Source organism: Chlorocebus sabaeus, chromosome 11 (assembly GCF_047675955.1).
Source record: "Chlorocebus sabaeus isolate Y175 chromosome 11, mChlSab1.0.hap1, whole genome shotgun sequence".
NCBI lineage: Eukaryota > Metazoa > Chordata > Mammalia > Primates > Cercopithecidae > Chlorocebus > Chlorocebus sabaeus.
The window spans coordinates 57478939-57501545 of NC_132914.1; positions in this window are offsets into that span (position 1 = coordinate 57478939).

Sequence of the window (22607 nt, forward strand, 5' to 3'; positions counted from 1 at the left end):
CCCATGGAGCTGTTGTGGTCAGATAAGCAGCCAGCTGATGTTTGGACAGGGCAAGTTTGGCTACTGTCCTTCCTGGACTAAACTAAGCAGCAGGAAAAGAGCCACCTTATGATGGAGCAGAGGGCCATAGCCAAAGCTGATAGTAGGGAATGTTTGGGGTGGGATAAATATTTCAGAGACTCTAAACCTAAATATGTTTTGCCTGAGTTCATCATTTTGTCACAGGTTTCTCTCTTTGGCTGCTAGTTAGCGTATTCCTAATGGATTTACAATGGCAGCTAACCAAGTGCTGTCTCATGAACGTGAATTCTGAAAAAATAAATCTTCCTCCACAAGGCCTCATGAAATATCCCTCTATTAGCAACAAGCATCCCATGGTGTCTTATTATTGTTCTTTGCTGAAAAATGGCTCATAATATGATTTATTTTCAACATTTCATAGTCCATAGAACTTTTCAAAATGATAAGTTAAATACTAATGGTTCATTTTGTTTAGGTATGCAACAGGCGTTATAATTAAGGATTTATTTATGTAGCTTTTGCCAACAAAGATGATGCTTGTGACCCTACAGCTGTGTGTAGTTGTGGCCAAATCTGCTAATCACTGACCATTGCTTGTTGCATCACTGTTTGCATACATATAGCTTAGCTTGAAAACTGAGGCCAGTGACTCCTTTCTGGCTGCCTTTCATCAACATTCTTTCATCTTCCCCCCTTGGATTAGGCCATTGCCAAATGTGGACAAACCATGTGAAAAAGTACAGAACTGTTTTATGGCAGGATTTTCGGAGAAGAGACTACATTAGTATGCAAATTATTAAAATGATTTGGAGAGATCAATAGTTCTTAAAATTTAGTGTGCATGAGAATCACCTGGAGGACCTGTTACAGATTACTGAGCCCCACCCACAGAATTTCTGATTCAGCTGGTGTGTAAACGGGCATCCAAGAAGTTTTCTTTGTAACACGTCCCCAGGTGATGCCAATGATGCTGGTCCAGGACAATACTTGGAGAATTCCTGAGATTGATAAGTCAACTACCACACATATGAATCAGCCCCCACAGGTATATCTCATGATCTGGTCTACTGTATGTTTGATTGCAGCAATCATTAACACCCAGGATCTTATTATCACTCATCACCCCTTCTGAATATCATTTTATAACTACAGGATGAGCTTCAGGCTGTTTATGTAAGTTCATAACCTATTCTCATCCTCTCTTTCCATGGCATATCTGCGATGTTTCACAGTCATTCATTTTCTCCACATAATGTGTTGTGTATGGCTTTTCTCTAAGAGAAGAACAGTTATGTCCTTCGAAGGTGGAAATCGTTAGTGGCTCTATCTTTTGAATGGTGAGCTGGGCACACAGATAGGTCTAATCAAAGTGCTTGAGTAAATGCGAGCTTCATGTCTATTATCTCAGTTCTGCTCATTGAGAAGGTTACGTGACATTAGAAATTCTGATTTTAAGTTTGGCTTGGGGCTTGAAGTCTCTGCTGTCTGACTGTAGGCCAGTTTGCAAAACAATGTATTGATTTTCTTAATTTTTTAAATATTTCTGTCTAGTCTGTAAAAGGTCTAACAAAGTCATTGCCTTTACTTTGAAGATGTTGATGAGAATATTTGCAGCATATGCGATCTGTCTGGGAATGTTGGTATTTGACAATTTTGAGTTGCACCCTAAGCCCTTGTCATTTTGTTACAATAATTAATTACTAGCTACATGTTATTTAGAGAGTACAATTGCCAGGAAACAAGGATAGATAAAAAGTATTCCTTGAAGAATATTTGCGGGATAACTTTAAAGAACCAAAAGTAACTAGATTTTAAGTTCCTTGAGGGTAAGAACCATAGCATCCTTTCTTCTTAATCATTATATCAACACATCTTTTTGTTTTGTTTTGTTTTGTTTAGAGAAGGAGTCTCGCTCAGTCACCCAGGCTGGAGAGCAGTGGCGTCATCTCGGCTCACTGCAAGCTCCGTCTCCCAGGTTCATGCCATTCTCCTGCCTCAGCCTCCAGAGTAGCTGGGACTACAGGCGCCTGCCACCACTGCCGGCTAATTTTTTTGTATTTTTAGTGGAGATGGGGTTTCACTATGTTGAATCCCTGCCTGCCTCGGCCTCCTCAAAGTGCTGGGATTACAGGCATGAGCCACTGCGCCTGGTCTGTATCAACAAATCTTAACTACATTTTGCTCTCAATACTCAAACTTAACCCATGTATTAGAAATGATATTTTCATTATCTTGAGAAAAAGATATGCTGAGAGACAGTGTAGCTCAGCATTCCTAAAGTGTGATCCTTGGAAATTCAGTGTCTTAGAAATAGTTTTAATCATAATAAATTTTTGTAGAATTCAGAATAAATATAACCAATCTCCTCTTTACTTAATCATAATATGCATAAGCGAAATAAAGATCCTAGGAAGTCCTGAAGAAAAAAAGTATAACAATATTTTTACCAGCTTTACTGAAGTAAAATTGACAAATAAAAATTGCATATATACTTAAGGTGCTCAACATAACAATTTTATATACATATTTATTGTGAAATGATTACCATACTCAAGCTGATTAACACATCCATTGCCTTATATAGTTATTTTTTGTATGTGTGGCTAAACACTTAATATCTACTCTCTAAGCAAATTTCCGGTATATAATATAATATTGTTTACTATAGTCACCAAGTTGTATATTGTATCTCTAGAACTTATTTATGTTATAAACGAAAGTTTACTCCCTTTAACCAATGTCTCTTCATTTCCCATGCCACCAATGACAATATTTTAAAATCAAAACCATATATTTAGAATTGTTTAACCTAAGATTCTGCAAATGTATTTAAGCAAATATTGATATAGCATTTTTGAAAACAGGACCAGAGTGCAAACATAAGTAAATATTATTGAACACCTCCAGTACAACGCCACATACACACACACACACACACACACACACACACACACACACAGATTGTCAATCCACCCATCCAGTTCAGTAGCATTGTCCCCTCTTTGCAGATTACAACACTACAAAATAGAGATGTTAATCAATTAACCTATGGTTTTCCACTCATGCATTGTCTCACTACTCATCAACAGAAATTGCAGCCCAGGGCTCAAAAATCTGAAAGACAGCCAGAACTCTTGCTTAGGGCATTTGTAACACATAGCCACAAGCATAGCAAAAGTTTATTTTTAAAAGAATGTAATAATATTACATAAGCATTATTGAAATAATCATCACAAACTTGAGTTTTTAACTTCATTCACTTATTTTACAGATGACAACTTATTTTTATTTCATCTTTCATAAGGGGTTCCCCCAAATCTTTGCAGTGTCTGCTGTTCCTCCTTCAAAATTCCACTTTCGAGTGTACATGTTTTTTTTTTTTTTTTTTTTTTTTTTTGAGATGGAGTCTCGCTCTATCACCCAGGCTGGAGTGCAGTGACGTGATCTCAGCTCACTGCAACTTCTGTCTCCGGGGTTCAAGTGATTCTCATGCCTCAGTTTCTCGAATAGCTGGGATTACAGGCATGCACCACCACACCTGGCTAATTTTTGTATTTACAGAGATGGAGTTTTGCCATGTTGGCCAGGCTATTCTTGAACTCCTGACCTCATGTGATCTGCCCACCTCGGCCTTTCAAAGTGTTGGGATTACAGGTGTGAGCCACCGTGCCCAGCTGCAAGTGTACATTCTTAAACTACCAACTTCTACTCATCCATCTCACTTACTCTAAACATTACTTCAGAATTTGTTACTCTCTTTAGACATTTCATTTATGCATCACATAACACTTTCATTGTTTATCACTCCCTCACCTCAGTAGCTTCCAGTATCATGATCATTTATTTGCAAATGCCCCCAATACCATTGCCCCTTTTTCACTCCAAATAGTTGTCTGACAAAACTCATCCTTGCTATGTCCAAGTTATATCTCTCAAATGGGCATTGAGATTAAACTCCTATCTCCATCCCTTGTGAAATCTCCATTCCCAATAGAACTGTTGCATACCTATGCTCGTTAAGCTTCCACATTCTTTTCTGGATCTTCATACTAAGTTGACATCCTCAGGTTTGTCATAAACAAGCAAAAACAAAATAGCTTACCACCCTACTTTCATCCACTCTCAATGTTTTCTGTCTTTTCTTCTTTAACAGCAGAAGAAAATTGTCTACTCTGAACAGAGACAAACCCAACCATTAAGACCTATATCTTAGTCTCTCATTTTCAAGGATTTTAATGGGGCTGTTTTTCCTTCTTGTGTTCCATATATTTCTGTTACTCAAACAGATTATTTATCTCAGTGTACTTTATGGTTACCTTTAAATCATGTCATTTTTATGTCTGGACCTTTTCCCTATGAAACATTCCTTGTCAAAGTCCCAGATGACTTCCATGCTGCCATAGCCAATAGTTAACTTCTGCTGCTCTCAACTTCCCATCAGCTTTCTTGATATCACAGTGTTCTAATTTCCTCCCTCACTGGCAGCTCCTTCTCAGGTTCCTTTGCTGCTTTTTCTTCTAACTTCTAAATATTTGAAGTGGTCCAGGGTTGAGACCTTGTCAGTCACTGTGTCCTACCCATACTCTCTTCCTACGGTTTTTTTTTTTTTTTTTGGACACAGAGTCTCACTCTATTGCCAGGCTGGAGTGCAGTGGCAAGATCTCAGCTCACTGCAACCTCTGCCCCCTGGGTTCCAGCAATTCTCGTACCTCAGTCTCCTGAGTAGCTAGGACTACAGGTGCACACCGCTATCAGTTTTTTTGCTGATGGATTCAAAATTTGTTTATTAAGCTACTAACCTGCAGAATTCTAAAGCCAAATATCTAACCATCTATTGAAAACTCCATTTTTAACTATTATTATCAAGCTCAAACTGGGACTTTACAGAACTGTTTCCTTCTCAGTTTCCTCTATTAATCACACAAATATCAATCATTTGCGTAGGCAGAGTTTTACCCTGATTCTTCCATTTTCCCTAGCACTTGCTCCATCCAATACCTCAGAAATTCTTATTCGTTTTACTTCAAAATAGTCTTTGAACTTGTCCTTATTTCTTCCGTATCTACTGCTGCCACCCAAACCAGGCTGCTCTCTCTTCCCTGGACTACTGCAATTGCCTTCTTATTTGATCCTTCTAATTTCATTGTCACACATACTTTCTTTACATAGCACCAATCTAAATTAATCTTTTAACAACATGAATAATATCATGTCACTACCATACACAAACCTCGCAATTCCTTTTCATGGTGAATCAATTAAAATTCAAATTATTTATCATGGCCTCCACTGAAAGACATATATGATGTGACCCTTAGCCACTCATATGATCTTATTGCATATAACTCCACTTCTCACTAAGTACGCTGTAGCCACATTAATTTTTTCTCAGACTTTCAAGGAAGACAAATTCATTCCTTCTTTAGGCTCTTTGCACTGGCTGTCCTCTCTGACTAGAATGATAGTACGCTGTTCTCTGTATGACCAGCTTCTCAGTTGATGTCTCAGCTAAATTGTGTGAATTTTTGTGTATGCCTCAACTGAAGGATAAGCTACTCTCTAGTTTGTTATCTGATTTCATGTTGTGTTCTGTATGAAAGAAGAATTACAAAAGAATAGCCAGATAATGACAGGTAAAATATAAAGTACTTTCAAAACACAAATTGCCTTATAGATGCATAAAAATAATATGCAGCAAAGAATGTTGCTCTCTAATAGTCAATTGTATAAGGCCATTAAAAAGTAACTCAGACTCCATCATGTTAACAAAAGTAAAATTCCATTAGGGTAGGGCTAAGAGGTTTCTATTAATTAAACACTACAGTACTTTTCTGCATACATAGTTCATAGAAACTCATGTAAAAAACTTCCTTTGAAGTAAGACAATATAGACTGATTTTTGGCATATAATAAATATGACTTCTACCTAATGAAATAATGGAGCTAGTTTATGATCATCAATAGACGCTAAAATATTAGGAGAAATGCTGATACGGAAGTTTTTTATAGAAGATTTAGGCTAATAGATTTTAGCATTGTTAGCCTAAATGTTCATATCAATGTTAACATGACCAAAAGAGGAATCACTTCACATTATGTACCTCCTGATATCATGGGGAAAAACAAATAGAAAAAAAAAAAAAAAAAAAGAAAGAAACCCACAAAATAACAAGAAGGATGGAATCACACCAAACCTCTAGATGTAACTACCAGCTACCAGAAATATGCGGGGATAGAAGAACATGTGAAATTATACCACAAGCATATCTAGAGTGCAGGGAATTCTATAGCACAAACAACATACATTGTTATGGTTGGAAAAGTATTCAAGAGACATATCGAATTCTTTTTTAAAAGTATATCACCTAATGTGAGTACAATATAATTATGAAGAGATGCCACTGGAAGATTTTAAGCATGGTAGTGACATGATTTGATTTAAGTTTAAAAAGATCACTAAGACTTCAGTGTGAAGTATAGATTGTGAGTTGTAACCATGGAAGCCTGTAGAATGGTGATAAAGCCATTATAGTAGGTGAGGTTGAGAGACGATGGCAGCTTGGAGATAAATATGAAAGGATAGAATAGGTGTATAATAGAAATAGCCAAGTCTACGTGACAATATGGATATGACAGAGGAACTTAAGTCACATTCCATATTTGGGGCAGGAACAATGAAGTGTGTGGTGGAGACATTACTAAGATGAGGAACACTGGGGGAGGAGGAGATTTGGGTATAGGAAAAAACAATCTTGGGACTTTGTTGCTTTGACATATTTACGAGCTATCTTAGTATAGCTGTCAGGAATGGAGGTGAATATACAAGTATGTATCTCAGAAGAATAGTTGAAATTCAAGCTTGATAATAGAGTTTGAATAATCCAGAAGACTTTTCTAGATCCAGTCTTCCTTGGTTATAACTCTTTCAGAAACCTTCCTTTCTTCCATGTATCCAGCTACCATTGTGGAAAGAAACAGAGGGAAAAATAGGAGATCTGAGAAAAAGAGGATTTTATATAGTAAAATTGATAAATTACCCAAAACGTGTTTATATTTTTATGAGACAAATATTAATAAATTGTTTCAACACAATTTTATTTTTAGTTTTATTTCTTGTTTCTCAGCTAGTGGGAATTCATTAATAATATCAGTTGGCTTAGAAATGATGGAGATAAATTTTTTAAAACATTGTTGCAAGACAACTTAATTCAGTTTGGCTATTTCGGTTATTTTTGATAAGCAGTAATGAATCCTTACAAATACAGGTGGCAGAAACTTTTCATTTCCTCCCCCAAATTAGGTTACCTGGTGGCTTTAAAGCAAGTCTTCTCAGAATGAATTTTGTTATGTACAAGCCTCTTATTACTACATATATATGCATGTATGTCCACACGCATATATATTTGTGTATGTATAGGCACATACATAGGTATGTATAGGTGTGTATACATACATATACTCAGGTATGTATATACCTATGCACATACATAGGTATGTGTAAATGTGTATATATGTATGTGTATTTATATATGTGATTATTTGCATATTTATTTACATATATTTATATGCATATAGTTATAATTGTACAAACTGTTGTTAATCATAGGCTTTCAGACATTTTGTAGAAAGATTTCAATAGGGTCGGGCGTGGTGGCTTACGCCTGTAATCTCAGCACTTTGGGAGGCCGAGGCAGGCAGATCATGAGGTCAGGAGATCGAGACCATCCTGGCTAACACCGTGAAACCCCATCTCTACTAAAAATACAAAAAAAATTAGCCGGGCATGGAGGCGGGCGTCTGTAGTCCCAGCTACTTGGGAGGCTGAGGCAGGAGAATGGCATGACCCCGGGAGGTAGAGCCTGCAGTGAGCTGAGATGCCCCACTGCACTCCAGCCCGGGCGACAGAGCGAGACTCCTTCTCAAAAAAAAAAAAAAAAAAAAAAAAAAAGATTTCAATAGAAAACAATAATGCAATAATATTCTGACTATAGGGCCTGCTAAACTTTGCAACAGAATACTTAGTTAAAAGATATTTCTAGACTTAAAAAGTTACCCTGAAGATATTAAGCTTCTGTGTTCATTAGATTGTTATAACCCATTTTAAAAATTAGGCTCATCTGTAAAATATTTCTAGCCATTTATCTTGAAAATGACTCATTTTAAAAATGAAAAATTATTTCTAACCTTATTTGTACTAATTAATAAAATTTCTAGTACGCATTTAAATATCAGTATTTGAAATTTGCCCATAGTTGCTTTTGGAATATAGAAAGGTGATTATGATTTTTTTCAAATGCTAGTTTAACCTCATTTGATGTGTGGATTCCTGATAAACATACTTAAAAATGTTAACAACTACCTAGAGAATAGATACAAGTTAACTTATGCACAAATATACTGCATTTTCAAACTCAAAGCATATTAAAGTAAATTATAGAAATAACAATTGTTCAAGTTACAATATCTAAGTGTGTAACTTGGTTATAGACTTTTTTGATACATATAAATGGTAAGCTAGATTTTCCTCTTTTATTCTTATTCTTCCTAGTCAATGTAAAAGGTCTGATTATGTGAAGATAGACCACAAAAATCAGGATCTCTTTTCCTTCTGATTTCATACTTCTTCTTTTCCCTTCTCTCTAATCTTTTCATCAGGCTCCACCCAGAATGAACAAATTAGAATTGAAAAATGAACAATTCATGGAAGAATCTGAAGAATTCAGACTCTGAGGGTATGAAAGAAAAGCTATACCACCTGTCATAACAGTCATAACTGATCACTTAAAACTGTATTCACATGTAGAATTCCCACGTGCATAATTCTTTGTATTAGAGTGTGTTATGTAAGAACTTTTTAAGACTCCATTGTTTTTCTCCTTCGCTTCTTCCCGGTGAACATTTTGCTATCAACAGACACTCACCTAAATTTTGCCCACATCCCTTCTCTTTTGCTGTAGTGTCTACGTTCGGAAACAAAATCCCCAGAACTTCCACCTCTGCCCAAGGCATCTGACGGGAATTACAAGGAGTTAGAGTAGAACTACAAAGTTAGAGGAAAGAGTTCACAAGAGATCACCCTCACTGGTGACACTGACTACAATTTGAATAGGGTTCCTAAAATCAAAATTAGTTTTGATAATTTAGTAGATGAACTCATAGAACCCACTGAAAGCTATTATACTCACAGTTATGGTTTATTTCAGGGAAATAATACAAATGAGAACCAGCCAAACTAATAGGCACAGAATCTTCAAAGGTTCCAAAGGAAGCTTCCATTGTCATCAGGATGTCACCCTCTTGACACCAATGTGTAACAATACACTTGGAGGATTGCAAACAAGGGAAATTTGCCTGAGCTTCATTGTCCAGAATTTTTATTGGATTCTCATTATGTAGGCATAATTGATCGATTAATTTTCTACACGGTTTGACTCAGTCTCCAGCTCTCTGCACCCTCTTCCTGGAAGTCAGGCTGGTATCATGGGGTCCACAAGGGCCCACATTGAGTCTCATGACTATAAACTATCACTAGGTGTGGCCCAAGGGTCCCATCATAAATAACAAAGACACTCATCACTGAAGAACTTCCAAGGATTTGGAGATTGCCTGCAAGGAGTCTGGGACAAGGCCAGACGTCTCTTTGCTCAAGGCAAAATTCTTTACTATACAGTCTAGCACACACCAAGCAAATGCTGTTGGTTCTCTTTTCCTGGAATGCCCTTTCCATGGTTAGCTTTTTGTATTTATCCTGGACTGAAACTGAGTTAAAGGGCTTTCTATTTTTGATTCAAGCTTAGAGATATTAAAGGATTAAGATGTTACATTCTTTAGGAAGTGTTTTATGGAGCTATTCATTGTACTGAGTTTATATTTTTGACCAGCATATTTTTCTGACTTAAAATCTCAAATTTCCCATGTATTCAGATGTAAACTTAGTTACACTAGGCAGAGACCGTGTATTGAAAAGAGCAGTGAACTTAGCATATGAGGATCTGGCCGTCTGTAGTACTTACTGGATATACAATTTTGCAAGTCACCTATACTCTCTGAATGTCAGTTTGGTTTTGATTTTTAAAATGGTAATAACAACAGTTATTTAGTATGAATGCAGAACATTTATGAAAACAGCTAGCTAATATATGCTATATAGTAAATAGTTAAAGTTAAAAGAAAAACTCTTTTTTTGCCCAACCCAACTAAGCTTCTTTCTATTTATCATGCCTTAATGAGGATTATTGTTCTTGTTGCCTAAAGAGAGTTCAAAGGTCAGGGCGCAATTTTAGTGTTAAAAGACTAGTGCAGGTGCAACCATGTCTGATGTGAGTACCAACACTCTCCCTCCGATGCTGAGAGGAGATTTTGCTCATTGACCAAAACACTTTTCCTAGTTTAGCCAAAGGCAAAGTATACATTGGTATCGAAGCACATGGGCTCTAGTATTAGGCTATTTAGGTTCAAATCAGTGCTATGTAAATAATGCAGACCTCGAAGAGCCCACAGTAATAGATGTAAGCATCATCATTATCATCATAATCTTACATTTGTGGTAAAATTTGCCTTGGTTGAAATAATTTGTGAACCTCAGCAAGGAACTCAGCATCTTCACTAAGTTTTATCCCATAATAATAGTTCCTAATTTATGGGATTACATAAATATGTAAATATACACAACATATTAAATGTATGTACACCTATATACATGTTATATATATGCATTAGTGTTACGGGGGTCCTTTCTCCCAGAGCTCCTAAGATGGTGGCCGCCACCTCCAAGATGGTGGCAGGCCACTTCCAAGATGGTGTCAAGCCTTGTGTTCTCTGACCTGGGGTTCTTGGCCTCATGGATTCCAAAGAATGGAATCTTGGACCATATGGTGAGTGTTATAGCTCTATTAGAAGCCGTGGGTCATGGAAGAGAACCATGGAACCCAGTGACTAGTGTTCAGCTCGATTAGGACGAAGCCGGGCACTTAGCCATGCAGGAACAATGGCAAGCCTTTAGCCCAATCGGGAGTGGCAATGGGTGCCTTGCTGGATCAGGAGCACAGTGGACATCCTGCTGGATCCAGAGGGATATAGTTTTATGGAAGTCAGCAGGGGTCTGCGACGGTGGCAAACAGCAGTGGTTGATGGCCAGCAAAAGCTCAGCTCCAGCCGTAACAAACAACGGACCAGTAGAATGCAGTTGCAAGATTTAATAGAGTGAAATAGAGTGAAGACAGAGCTCCCATACAAAGGGAGGGGATCCAAAGAGGATTGCTATTGCCTCGAATGCCTGGGTTTATATCACGAACCTTGTCCCTCTCACTGTGCTTTCGGGCAGTAGATGATCGGCTATTTCTTTACCTCCTATTTTTGCCTAATTAGGATTTTAATGAGCTCTGTGATTGGTCGGGTGTGAGCTAAGTTGCAAGCCCCATGTTTAAAGGTGGATGCGGTCACCTTCCTAGCTGGGCTTAGGGATTCTTAATCAGCTGAAGAAATCCAGCTAGTCCTGTGTCTCATTAGAACAATGTCTGTATGTGCTTCCCTTTATATTTCAGAGAACTTCTCAGAATCCCGTTCAACTAAGCATTCTGGATAGGCACATAATTTAAGATGAATTTGCCATTCCTCAACTACAAGTTTTAACCATGTTAACATACAGTTAAGTCCTTTCTTTTTAAAGCACAAATGGTAATAACCATGATGTTGGTGCTTTGCAAAAAAAGGTAGGCCACTTAGCAACTCATACACTCACAAACTTCATTCTCTGCAGATGGGGCAGACATTCCTGGGATGCTGATGCCAGCACATTTAGCCAATTATATTTTAACCGCCTATTAAACTCCTTGGAAACAAGATTTTATTTTAACTCAGTATGAAGATTATGCAAAATGGATCACAGATTTGAAGGAAATTATTCCTTCATGTACTATTCATGTACATGAAATAGTACATGAAGCTAAAGTCAGGGAAAGATAATATGGAAAGGACAAATTTGGTCTTCAGCCCCACAGTGTGTCTTTGAATAACAGTTTTTTTTTTTTTTAATGCACAAACACATGGTATTGAAACACTTGAGATGGGAAAGTCAAAACTGTCTTGAAGTGAAGATAATATTGTGAAACAAACTCACTGCAGGGCATCATGAGTTTAAAATTCTCAAATAATAACTTGTTGCAGCATGGAATGACTTAAAAATTTTCAGAGTTGAAGTATATAATTATTGTTAAACAGTTCTGCACGCCAGGCTTTCTCATATTACTAGACTACAGAGATATAGTATTTGTTATATAAATTTGCAAAACATTGAATTGCTAGATGTCTGTCAACACATATTTATTGAAGGCTTCTTATGTGGCAAGCATTGCTCTAGGAACTAGAAATAAATGGATACACAAACAGATATAGATTTACTCATATAGTGGAAGGAGCAGACAGCAATTAATTGTGGAGTGAAGTTTAATGGGAATATAAGGAACAAGGGAGAAGGAAACAAGAACAAGCCTTAACCTACCCACAGAGGATTTACCTAAGAGGATTATATTAAAGTAAATACCTTAAGAATGGGTGGATTTGGCTCTGATAAACAAAGGAGGGAGGAACACTTTAAATAGAAATGACAGGATAGTCAAAAGCCCTGTGGCAGGCAAGACCATGCCCTGTCAAAGGAACTGAACAATGCCCAGTAGGACCCGTGTAGTAAAAATCAGGTTATAAGAAGACAGGATGGTAAACTCTATAGTCCACAGACTGTGGTAACAAAGTCCACAGAGCTTTGTAGCCCATGCTTCAGTTTCGAGTCTTCATTGTATACAAATGTTGTAAAATAACTTATTACTTAAAAGCAAATACCAGGAATCCTAGTAGGCACAAAAATGTTCTTGTTTGAAATAAAAATGCAAAATAAAACTTCGAAACGTTCTTAGGGTAGAAAGTAAGTCTCCCCACTGCTTCTAAGAGTTAACTGTTGTGGGGCCCATGCTTAAGAACAGGAGGAACCTAACATTTGCAGGTCCCAGATCAAGAGTACAAATGGACACCTACATACCTTCTTGTGTCTAAATATTTTAAATAGCAGAGTGGGGATGACAACAAGATGTGGAATAGGACTTTCCACTGCTTATTCCTTTAGAGAAACAACAATTCAAACAACTATCCATGCACAAAAATAACTTCACAGGAACTAAAGAAACAAGGTGAGGAATTATAGCACCTGGGTGTTGCACAGAAATAAGAAAATATGCATTCAAGAGTGTAGGAAGGCATAGTTTTATCTTATCCCTGTCACCGTTCCCCCCAACCCCACATAGCACAGTGTGGAGTTACATACCTTCCATGTGGGGAAAGGATAGAGAAATAAGCACTGGACTTTGCCTTGTATCCCAACACTGGTCCCGTTGCATTAAAACTCAACACTGGGCAGGCCCCCATGCCACCAACTGAGCCTTCAGTGCCATGGTGAGTCCTTGGTCTGCTGGGCAAACTCAGTCACTCACTGCCCACCACCAAGCTGATCTCAGAAACCTCAAGCTATGAATTACTCCTGGCATCAGACCAATTCCCAAAGCCCTAGACATAAGACCAACACCCAGATACCCAGACTCCTGGCTGGTCCCTGTAAATACAAAATGCAGGCCCATCCAGCACTTTGGCCAAACCCAGTGCCAGGTCAGCACCCCTGGCCTCAAATATCAGGCAGGTACTATAGACACAGGCTCAAGGCCTGCCAAGTGCCAGGCTGGTCTCTTCAGCCCCATCTTCCAGATCATTCTCTGTGACCCCAAACTCCAGCAGACCCAGAATCTCAGCTTGCCAAAGTAGACCCTAGCACTGGACCAGCTGCCCTAGGCCCAGGCTCCAGGATCATTATTGTGTACCAGGCCTGCCTGTGATGTCCCAGGACCCAGGTCAGCCCTCTAGAACCTAGTCTCCACGCCAGCACCTGCACACACAACCTCTATGCCAGTGGACACAGGCTCCAGTCTGGTTTCCATGGCTCCAGCCTTCAGGTCAGCCCCAGTGGTTCCAGGCAGCAGGCCAGTGCCCATAATCCTAGGTTCCAAATCATCCCTTGTATACCTAGGCTCTGTGTCAGCCCCAACACTAGGCTGTCCCCAAGCTCCAGACTAGTTTCAGGGTCCCAGGCTCCAGAGGACCCAGGATGTAGACCTGCTCCAGCAGACGCAGGGTCTAAACTCACCTCATTAGAGCCTGGTACCAGAGAACCCATGGACTGAGACTCCAAGTCCATCCCTCCAGACACAGAATCCAGACTTGCCCCCCTAGACTCAGGTTCCAGTCCTGCCTCTTTACCAGGCAAAACCTTGTGGACTCAGACTATAGGCCTATTCCAGAATACACTAACAGAATAAGGGGCCTAGGAATAAATTCATGCATTTATCATCAATTGATTTTTGACAAATGTGCCAAAACACAGAATGTGGAAAGGACAGTCTTTGCAATAAATGGGGTTGAGCAATTGAATATCTACAGGCAGAAGAATAAAATTAGACCCATATCTTACACTATACACAAAAGTCACTCAAAATGTTATAAAGACTTAAATAGAAGCATAGAAACTGCAAAACTATTATGTTGGTGCAAAAGTAATTGCAGGTTTTGCCATTACATGTAATGGCATAAACTTAAATCCCTTTTGCACCAACCAATACTAGAAGAAAACAACCGGAAAAAACCTCCACAACATTAGTCTGGGCAATAATTTTTTGGATGTGAACCCCAAAACACAGACAACAATAGCAAAAATAGACAAATAGAATTACACCCAACTAAAAAGCTTCTTCAAAACCAAGGAAACAACAACCGAGGGAAAAAACAACATACAAAATGGGAGATTGCCAACCATGCATCCGATAAGGGGTTAATAGCCAAAATACGTAAAGAAACAACCTGATTACAAAGTGGACAAAGGATTTGAATAGATATTTCTCAAGGAAGACACACTGATATGGTTTGGCTCTGTGTCCCCACACAAATTTCATCTCAAATTGTAATCTCCATGTGTTGAGGGATGGGCATGGTGGGAAGTGATTGAATCATGGAGGCAGATTTCCCCTATGCTATTCTCATAATAGTGAGTGAGTTATCATGAGTTCTGGTTGTGTGATAAGTATCTGTCACTTCCCCCTTCTCTCCTTCTCCTGATGACATGTAAGATGTGCTTTGCTTCCCTTTCACCTTCTGCCATGATTATAAGTGTCTTGAGGCCTCCCCAGTCATCCAGAACTGTGAGTGAATTAAACCTCTTTTGTTTGTAAATTACCCAGTCTCAGGTAGTATCTTTATAGAAGTGTGAAAATGGTCTAATACACACACAAATGGCCAAGAGAGGCATATTTAAAAAATGCATTTTCTAAAGGAAGACCGCTGACTCCAGGTGGGCACATCCCAGTGGGCCTGCAGATTTCTTACCACCTGGATAGGGACTTGGCTAGAGGAGGAGATTCATCTAAAGTGAATGAGTTTTTATGCCTGAGTCATATTCCATTATATATAATGTATATATATAAAATGTAGATACAATGTATATATAATGTGTACATATATAATGTGTATATATATACACACATACATATACACACACATATTCCATCATATATATATATTCATATTCCATCATATATATATTATATATAGATCACAGTTTGTTTATTCACTCATTGATCAATGGGCATTTGGGTTGGTTTCACAATTTTTAATTTGTGAATTGTGCTGCTATAAACGTGTGTGCAAGTATCTTTTTCATATAATGACTTCTGCTCCCCTGGGTAGATACTATTATTCTAAGTGAAGTAACTCACGAATGGAAAACCAAACATCGTATGTTCTCACTGATATGTGGGAGCTAAGCTCTAAGGACACAAAGGCATAAGAATGATAAAATGGACTTTGGGGAATTAGGGGGAAGAGTGGAAGGGAGGTGAAGGATAAAAGACTACAAATATGGTGCAGTGTATCCTGCTCCGGTGATGGGTGAACCAAAATCTCACAAATCTCCACTAAAGAACTTACTCATGAAACCAAATACTACCTGTACTCCAATAACTTATGAAAAAAATAAAGTGAATGGCTAAGGGAGTAACTAATGGGATTTTTTTTTTTTTTGTATAATAGAAGGCAAATGATTTGGAACTTTCAGTTAAATCTGGGAAAGAAAGGAGTAAACAGATATGAGAGGGTAAGATAGAAATGAAAACCAGAAAGATAGTAGAATTCTGGGATTAAATGAGGTCCTCGGGCTTTACAACTCATTTTTTCATTAAAAAAATGTATTGCAGAAGGTGGAGCAAGATGGCAGAATAGAAGCCTATACTGTTTCTCCCTCTCCCCCTACAGGAACACCAGATTTTAACTACTATCTGCACACAGAAAGGCAGCATCACAATTGCAGTACTTAGTTTTTACTTCATATTGCTGGAGGAGGCATTAAAAAGAGTGAGGGAGACAGTCTTGAATCACTGATGCCACCCCTCCTCCATGCCCCCAACAGCAGCCATGTGGCACCGAGTCTGCACACTTGGGGAAGGAGAGTACAGAAACTGGGAGACTTTTCGATGAACTCAGTGATGCAGACAGCAAAGCCATGGTTGGCTAATCCAGCACCTGCACACAAAGGGAGCATTTGGACCACACTTAGCCAGAGGAGAATCACCAATCCAAGCAGTCAGAACTTGTGTTTCTAAGCAAGCCTCACCACCATGAGCCAAAGTGCTCTGGAGTCCTAGGTAAACTTGAAAGGCAGTCTAGGACAAAAGAACTGCAATTACTAGTGCTAGGCTGGGCTCAGGGACAGTGGACAAGGGTAGAACATGGTCTATGGAAACACCAGCTGGGTTGACTGAGTGAGTACTTGGACCCTTCCCCCTCCCCTAAGCCCAGGCAGTATAGCTAGCAGCAACAAAAGTGACTTCTTCCTTTTGATTATGGAGAGGAGACAGTAAAGAGGATTTTTGTCTTGCATCTTGGATACCAGCTCAGCCACGGTATTATAAGGCACCAGGTAAAGTGATGAGGCCCCCATTCCAGGCCCTGGCTCCTGGAAGATATTTCTAGACACAGGCTGGGCCAAAAGGGAACCTGCTAGCTTGAAGGGCAGGACTAAGTCCTGGCAGGATTCATTACTTGGTAACCAAAGAGCCCTTGGTCCCTGAATTAACCAGGTAGTATTCTGCGGGTCTTGGGCTCTGAGAGGTGCTGGTTTCAGATGTGATCCAGCACATTCAAAGTTGTGTTGGCTAAGGTGAAAGATTCCTTGTTTGAGAAAAGCAGAGGGAAAAATAAAGGGAATTTTGTCTTGCACCTTAGGTACCAGCTTGGCCACAGTGGAATAGAGCAATAAGTAGGATCTTGGGGTCCCTAGGTCTAGGCCTAGGCTCATGGACAGCATTGTTTTAGCTGCTCTGGGCCAGAGGAGAGCCCACTACCCTGAAGAGGAGTCCCAGGCCTGGGAGCATTCAGCACAAGCTAACTGAAGTCCCCTTTGGCTTTCAATGAGCATTTAAGGTGGCCTGACCAACCCTCCGCCCCCCTGCCCACCTCAACCCACCATGGGCCAGTGGTGGTGGTGGCCACAGAGAGAGATCCTCTGACTGTGGAACGGGGAGGAAAGACCAGGTAGGTCTTTGTATTATGGTTTGAATGCCAGCTTAGCTACGTTACAATAGAACATCAGGAAAACTGCTGAGATTTTGGACATCAGTTTCTGGCTCCCAAACTACATCTCTAGATCCATCTGGGGCCTTGAGGAACCCACTCACCTGATGGGAAGGACTCAAACCTGACTGGCTTTACATCTGCTGATGGTAGAGCCCTCGGTCCTTGAGCAAACATAGGTAGCAACCGGGAAGTGGTTACAGTGGGTCTTGAGTGAGACTCGGTGTTATGCTGGCTTCAGGTCTGGCCCAGCAGAGTCCAAGTGGTTGTGGCCACAGGGGTATTTAAATCACCACAGCCCCAGTTCCAGGTGGCTCAGCACAGCTAGAGAGGCTCTATTTCTCCAGGAGAAAGTAAAGGAAAAGAGCAAGAGTCTTGCTTGGTAATCCAGAGAATCCAGATCTTATTCAAGACCATTAAGGTAGTACTTCTATGAGTCTGAAAAAAACACAGTATTATAATAAATACCAGACTCTTCAATGCCCAGATACTGATGAACGTCTACAATCATCAAGACAATACAGTAATACATGACCTCACCAAATGAACTAACTAAGGTACCAGGGACCAATCCTGGAGAGATAACTTTCAGATGGAGAATTCAAATAGTTGTGTTGAGGAAACACAGAGAAATTCAAAATAACACAGAGGGATTCAGAATTCTATCAGATAAATTTAACAAAGAGATTGAAATAATTTAGAAGAATCAAGCAGAAATTCTTGAGTTGAAAAATGCAATGAAAATACTGAATAATGCATCAGAGATCCTTGATAACATAATTGATCAAGCAGAAGAATGAATCGGTGAGCTTGAAGACAGAATATTTGAAAATACATAATCAGGCCCGGCACAGTGGCTCACGCCTGTAATCACAGCACTTTGGGAAGCCAAGGCGGGTGGATCACCTGAGGTCAGGAGTTTGAGACCAGCTTGGCTAAAATGGTGAAACCCTGTCTCTACTAAAAATACAAAAAATTAGCTGAGCGTGGTGGTGGGCGCCTGGAATCCCAGCTACTCAGGAGGCTGAGGCAAGATAATTGCTTGAACTTGGGAGTCGGAGGTTGCAGTGAGCCGAGATTGTGCCACTGCACTCCAGTCTGGGCGAAAGAGTGAGACTCTGTCTCAAAAAGGAAAAAAGAAAAAAAGAACAAAAGAACAAAAGAAAGAAAGAAAGAAAGAAAGAAAGAAAGAAAGAAAGAAAGAAAGAAAGAAAGAAAGAAAGAAAGAAAGAGGAGACAAACAAAAGCATGCTTATGCTTACAAGATTGAAAAATAGCCCTAAAGGGGCCAATCTAAGAGTTACTGACCATAAAAAGAAGGTAGAGAAAGAGATGGGGGTAGTTAGAAAGTTTATTCAAAGAGATAAAAACAGAGGACTTTCCAAACCTAGAGAAAGATATCAACATTGAAGCATAAGAAGGTTTTAGAATACCAAGATTTAACTCACTTATAAGTGGGCGCTGAATGATGAGAACACATGGACGCATTGGTGGGAACAACACACACTGGGGCCTTTCTGGAAGGGTGTGGGAGGGAGAACATCAGAAAGAATAGCTAATGTATGCTGGGCTTAATACCTAAGTGATGGATTGTTCTGTGAAGCAAACCACCATGGCTCACATTTACCTATGAAACAAACCTGCAGATCCTGCACATGTAACCTGGAAGTTAAAAGTTGGTGGAAAAAAAATTAAAAATTAAAAAAAAAATTGTACTTTTGTGATGTAAACCCTTTTTCAGCCTTCTCCAATAAATCTTGAGTAACATCAATTATATCAATATTTGAAAATGACAAGGAGGGCTCAGGGAAGTTATATATGTAAATAAGATTGCTTGACACAAAAATAAACCAATTAGATGCATTGGTGACTATGGATACTTGAGGCCAAAGGCTATTTTACATATATTTTAAAATCTTTTGAAAAACACCACATTCCAAGCAAAACATGTCTCTTTGTACGATATGGTAATAAACAAGATAGCTGACAGTTATTAAATATTTACTATGTGCCAGAACATATTCTGAATGCTTTGCATGCACTAATTTACTTATTCATCATAGCAAACCTATGACTAAGGTCTATTGTTATCTTCATTTATAGATGAGAAAACTGTGACACATTAAGGTTAAATAAATCTATACAAAGTCATACTTGTGGAAAGTAGAGAGGCAAATTTAAATTCAGGATGTCTATTTGTAGAACTTCTGCTCTTATTTATTAGGCTGTATTGCCTCTCGCTGATTACTGGGAGGGATATTTAGGTACCAAATCTGCATAAGCAGCTGAAATTCATGTTATGGCCAATGTGGCACAGACCTAGGTCAACAAAGACTGGAATACAAGTGTCAGGAAACATGATGAAATGTTGGGTATCTCACTTTTGTCCATCTCTCAAGGAGCTGCACTTGTGCATCTGACAATGAGATAAGCTCCTGAAGGCAATGGGATACCATAAAAAGTTTTAAGTAGGGGGATAACAAATTTAAAATTACCTTATATAAAGATTACTTGGATTGCAGAATGGTTGCTTCAGGAATAGGGATAAAAGTAATGAGCCCGTTGGGATGCTATTTTCATAATCACTTGAGAGATATTGGTGGTTTGAATGGAGTTGAAGAGATATAGCTGCAACCGACAGGAATACAGGAATAGATGTTTTATTGGTAGTGAGGAAGCAGTTGGTACCAACGTAATATCCAGGTTTCTAGTTTGAGCACCTGGGTGGATTGTGATGTCATTTACTAAAAGAGGCCACTGAACAAATGGATTTTACAAAATAGTCCATGACTTTGCAGCTTGTGGTAGGTGAAGAACAACTCTGAAATCAAGTAAACAAAGATAAAAACTGCTCATTGGCCCAGTTTCAGTCACAGCAACGTTAGCAAAGTGGAAGGGATGAATTAGAGATTATCATGTGAATGGCTAGCCATTTCAAAAAGAAATGATTATCATCAAGCAAGTGAATATTTGAACGTTTCTACATAGAGTTGTCTGAGAAAATGTTGCTGACCCTTGGGTTAAAGGAGGAGCCTTGGAAGTTAAGGAGTGGTTGAAAAGCTAGACACCTCAGAGAGCAATTTCCCTAGTGTTTACATTTCAAAGGGAAGTGAAACGGGGAGCCAGGCAGCCAGTCATTTACATTGCAATGGAATGCAAATTACTAGAGAAGAAAGGTTTTATTCCCTCTCTCAAGAGAAGAGGGGCAGCATGTAACCTACATAAACACCAGAATTTAACTTCAGGGTATTTCTCCTGCAGAACAGACCCCTGTATGTGCAGGCCTGACTCAGATACTCACGTTTTCACCTGGAGAGCACCAGGCATTGGAAATTAATGTGGTGGTTATAAGTTATAATAACGCTGGTTTCTGTCCCACAAACCTCCTGTTCACTTTCAGCATAAAAATGATTGTGTTTTATGATTTAATGATTTTATTAAATGATTATTTAGTGTTTATATTTCAGCACAAATACAAGCATTAAAAACTTTTCAGTTGATTCTCCATGACTTTTGTCTTGCAATATATGGTCATATGTCTGTGCTTGGAAAAGGTAGGAACGTGGGTAACAGGCAGACTGGCAACTTGAATTACCTTGCAATGATTAACAATGTAATAATTACTAACTTTTATTAAGCAAAACTACTTTGTGTTTCTTGATTTATTAATTCAATCAATAGAGCAACCATGTGAAGTAGATATATTTCATCCTTTTACTACTAAAGAAGCAGGCTCCTATAGGTCACAAAATTTACCTGCTTCATGGAGTCAAGGATAAAGCCTGTGTCTGACTCTTAAGCTCTCTTAAGCAGCACATTATATTGTCTCTCAGGTAAAAAGACTGTATAAGCAGAAGTTGGAGTTTATAGAATTTGCACCAACTTCAGATACTGCTATGATAGAGTCTGTTACAAATCAAGAGATTTATTCTTTTGTTGAAGTTCTAGAATATGCAAGTAAACTTAGCTGTCTAATAAAGAAGGAAGAAGACACTCTTTACTGATGTCTCCATTCCCCGCTCCATCCCACTACTGAAAAAGTTGCTTCTCTACCTCATCCTCTAGATTTGTACCTAGTCATATGAACTGAATCCTTATGCATCATTTTTCTGTAACATTACCTGTGCTAGCTGTTGAAGACATTCTGCTCACAATGCTGCTTCAGAGGGTCACCTGAATGCCAGGTGCATAAATAACTGGGCAATTGATTATGCCAGTGTTAGTTCTATAGACTTTTATTCTCTGACTCTATATCACTCAATACTTGAAAAAGAATATGTAATATATGTATGTTCATACATTCGTAACTATATCTCTGTCTTGTATATAAGAAATGTATGTGTGTATATATAAAGTCTACTTTGCATATTTATCTGCTTAATCCTTAATACTACTTCTATGCTGCCCTGGATCCAGTGAGATGGACATTTCAGTTCCTCAAAGCACCCTAAAGCTACTAGAACAGGTAAAGCCAGGATATTAATTAAGTTTAGCCCAAGACCACACTCTTGACAGGCCAAAAAAGTTACTATTAGCTCCACTGTCTTGCCATTCATTTTCCCACTTGAAATTATGTTAGGTAATATTGCTTGATAGAGTTTGTCAGATAAAGTTACATGATATGTATATCCCAATAATTCTATCTGCATGTTATAATATGTATTGCATAATAGGATTCCCCTCCCATTATTAAATCAATTCCATGTTGCTTCAAGTAATTTAAAGTTCCATAAAGTTGAGATACTCAAGTGGAACTCCTCTATTTTTTTTCTGCAATAGATAATCAAAATGCTAATAATGAAGCCCAAACAAAATAAGCCCAATATATAATAAGCCCTTCTACTCTGTTTTCCTAGAAAAGTTAACGTCATCAAATCTTTCTTTTTTCTTCCTCCTCACATTGAAAATAACTGGAGAGGCCTTATCCT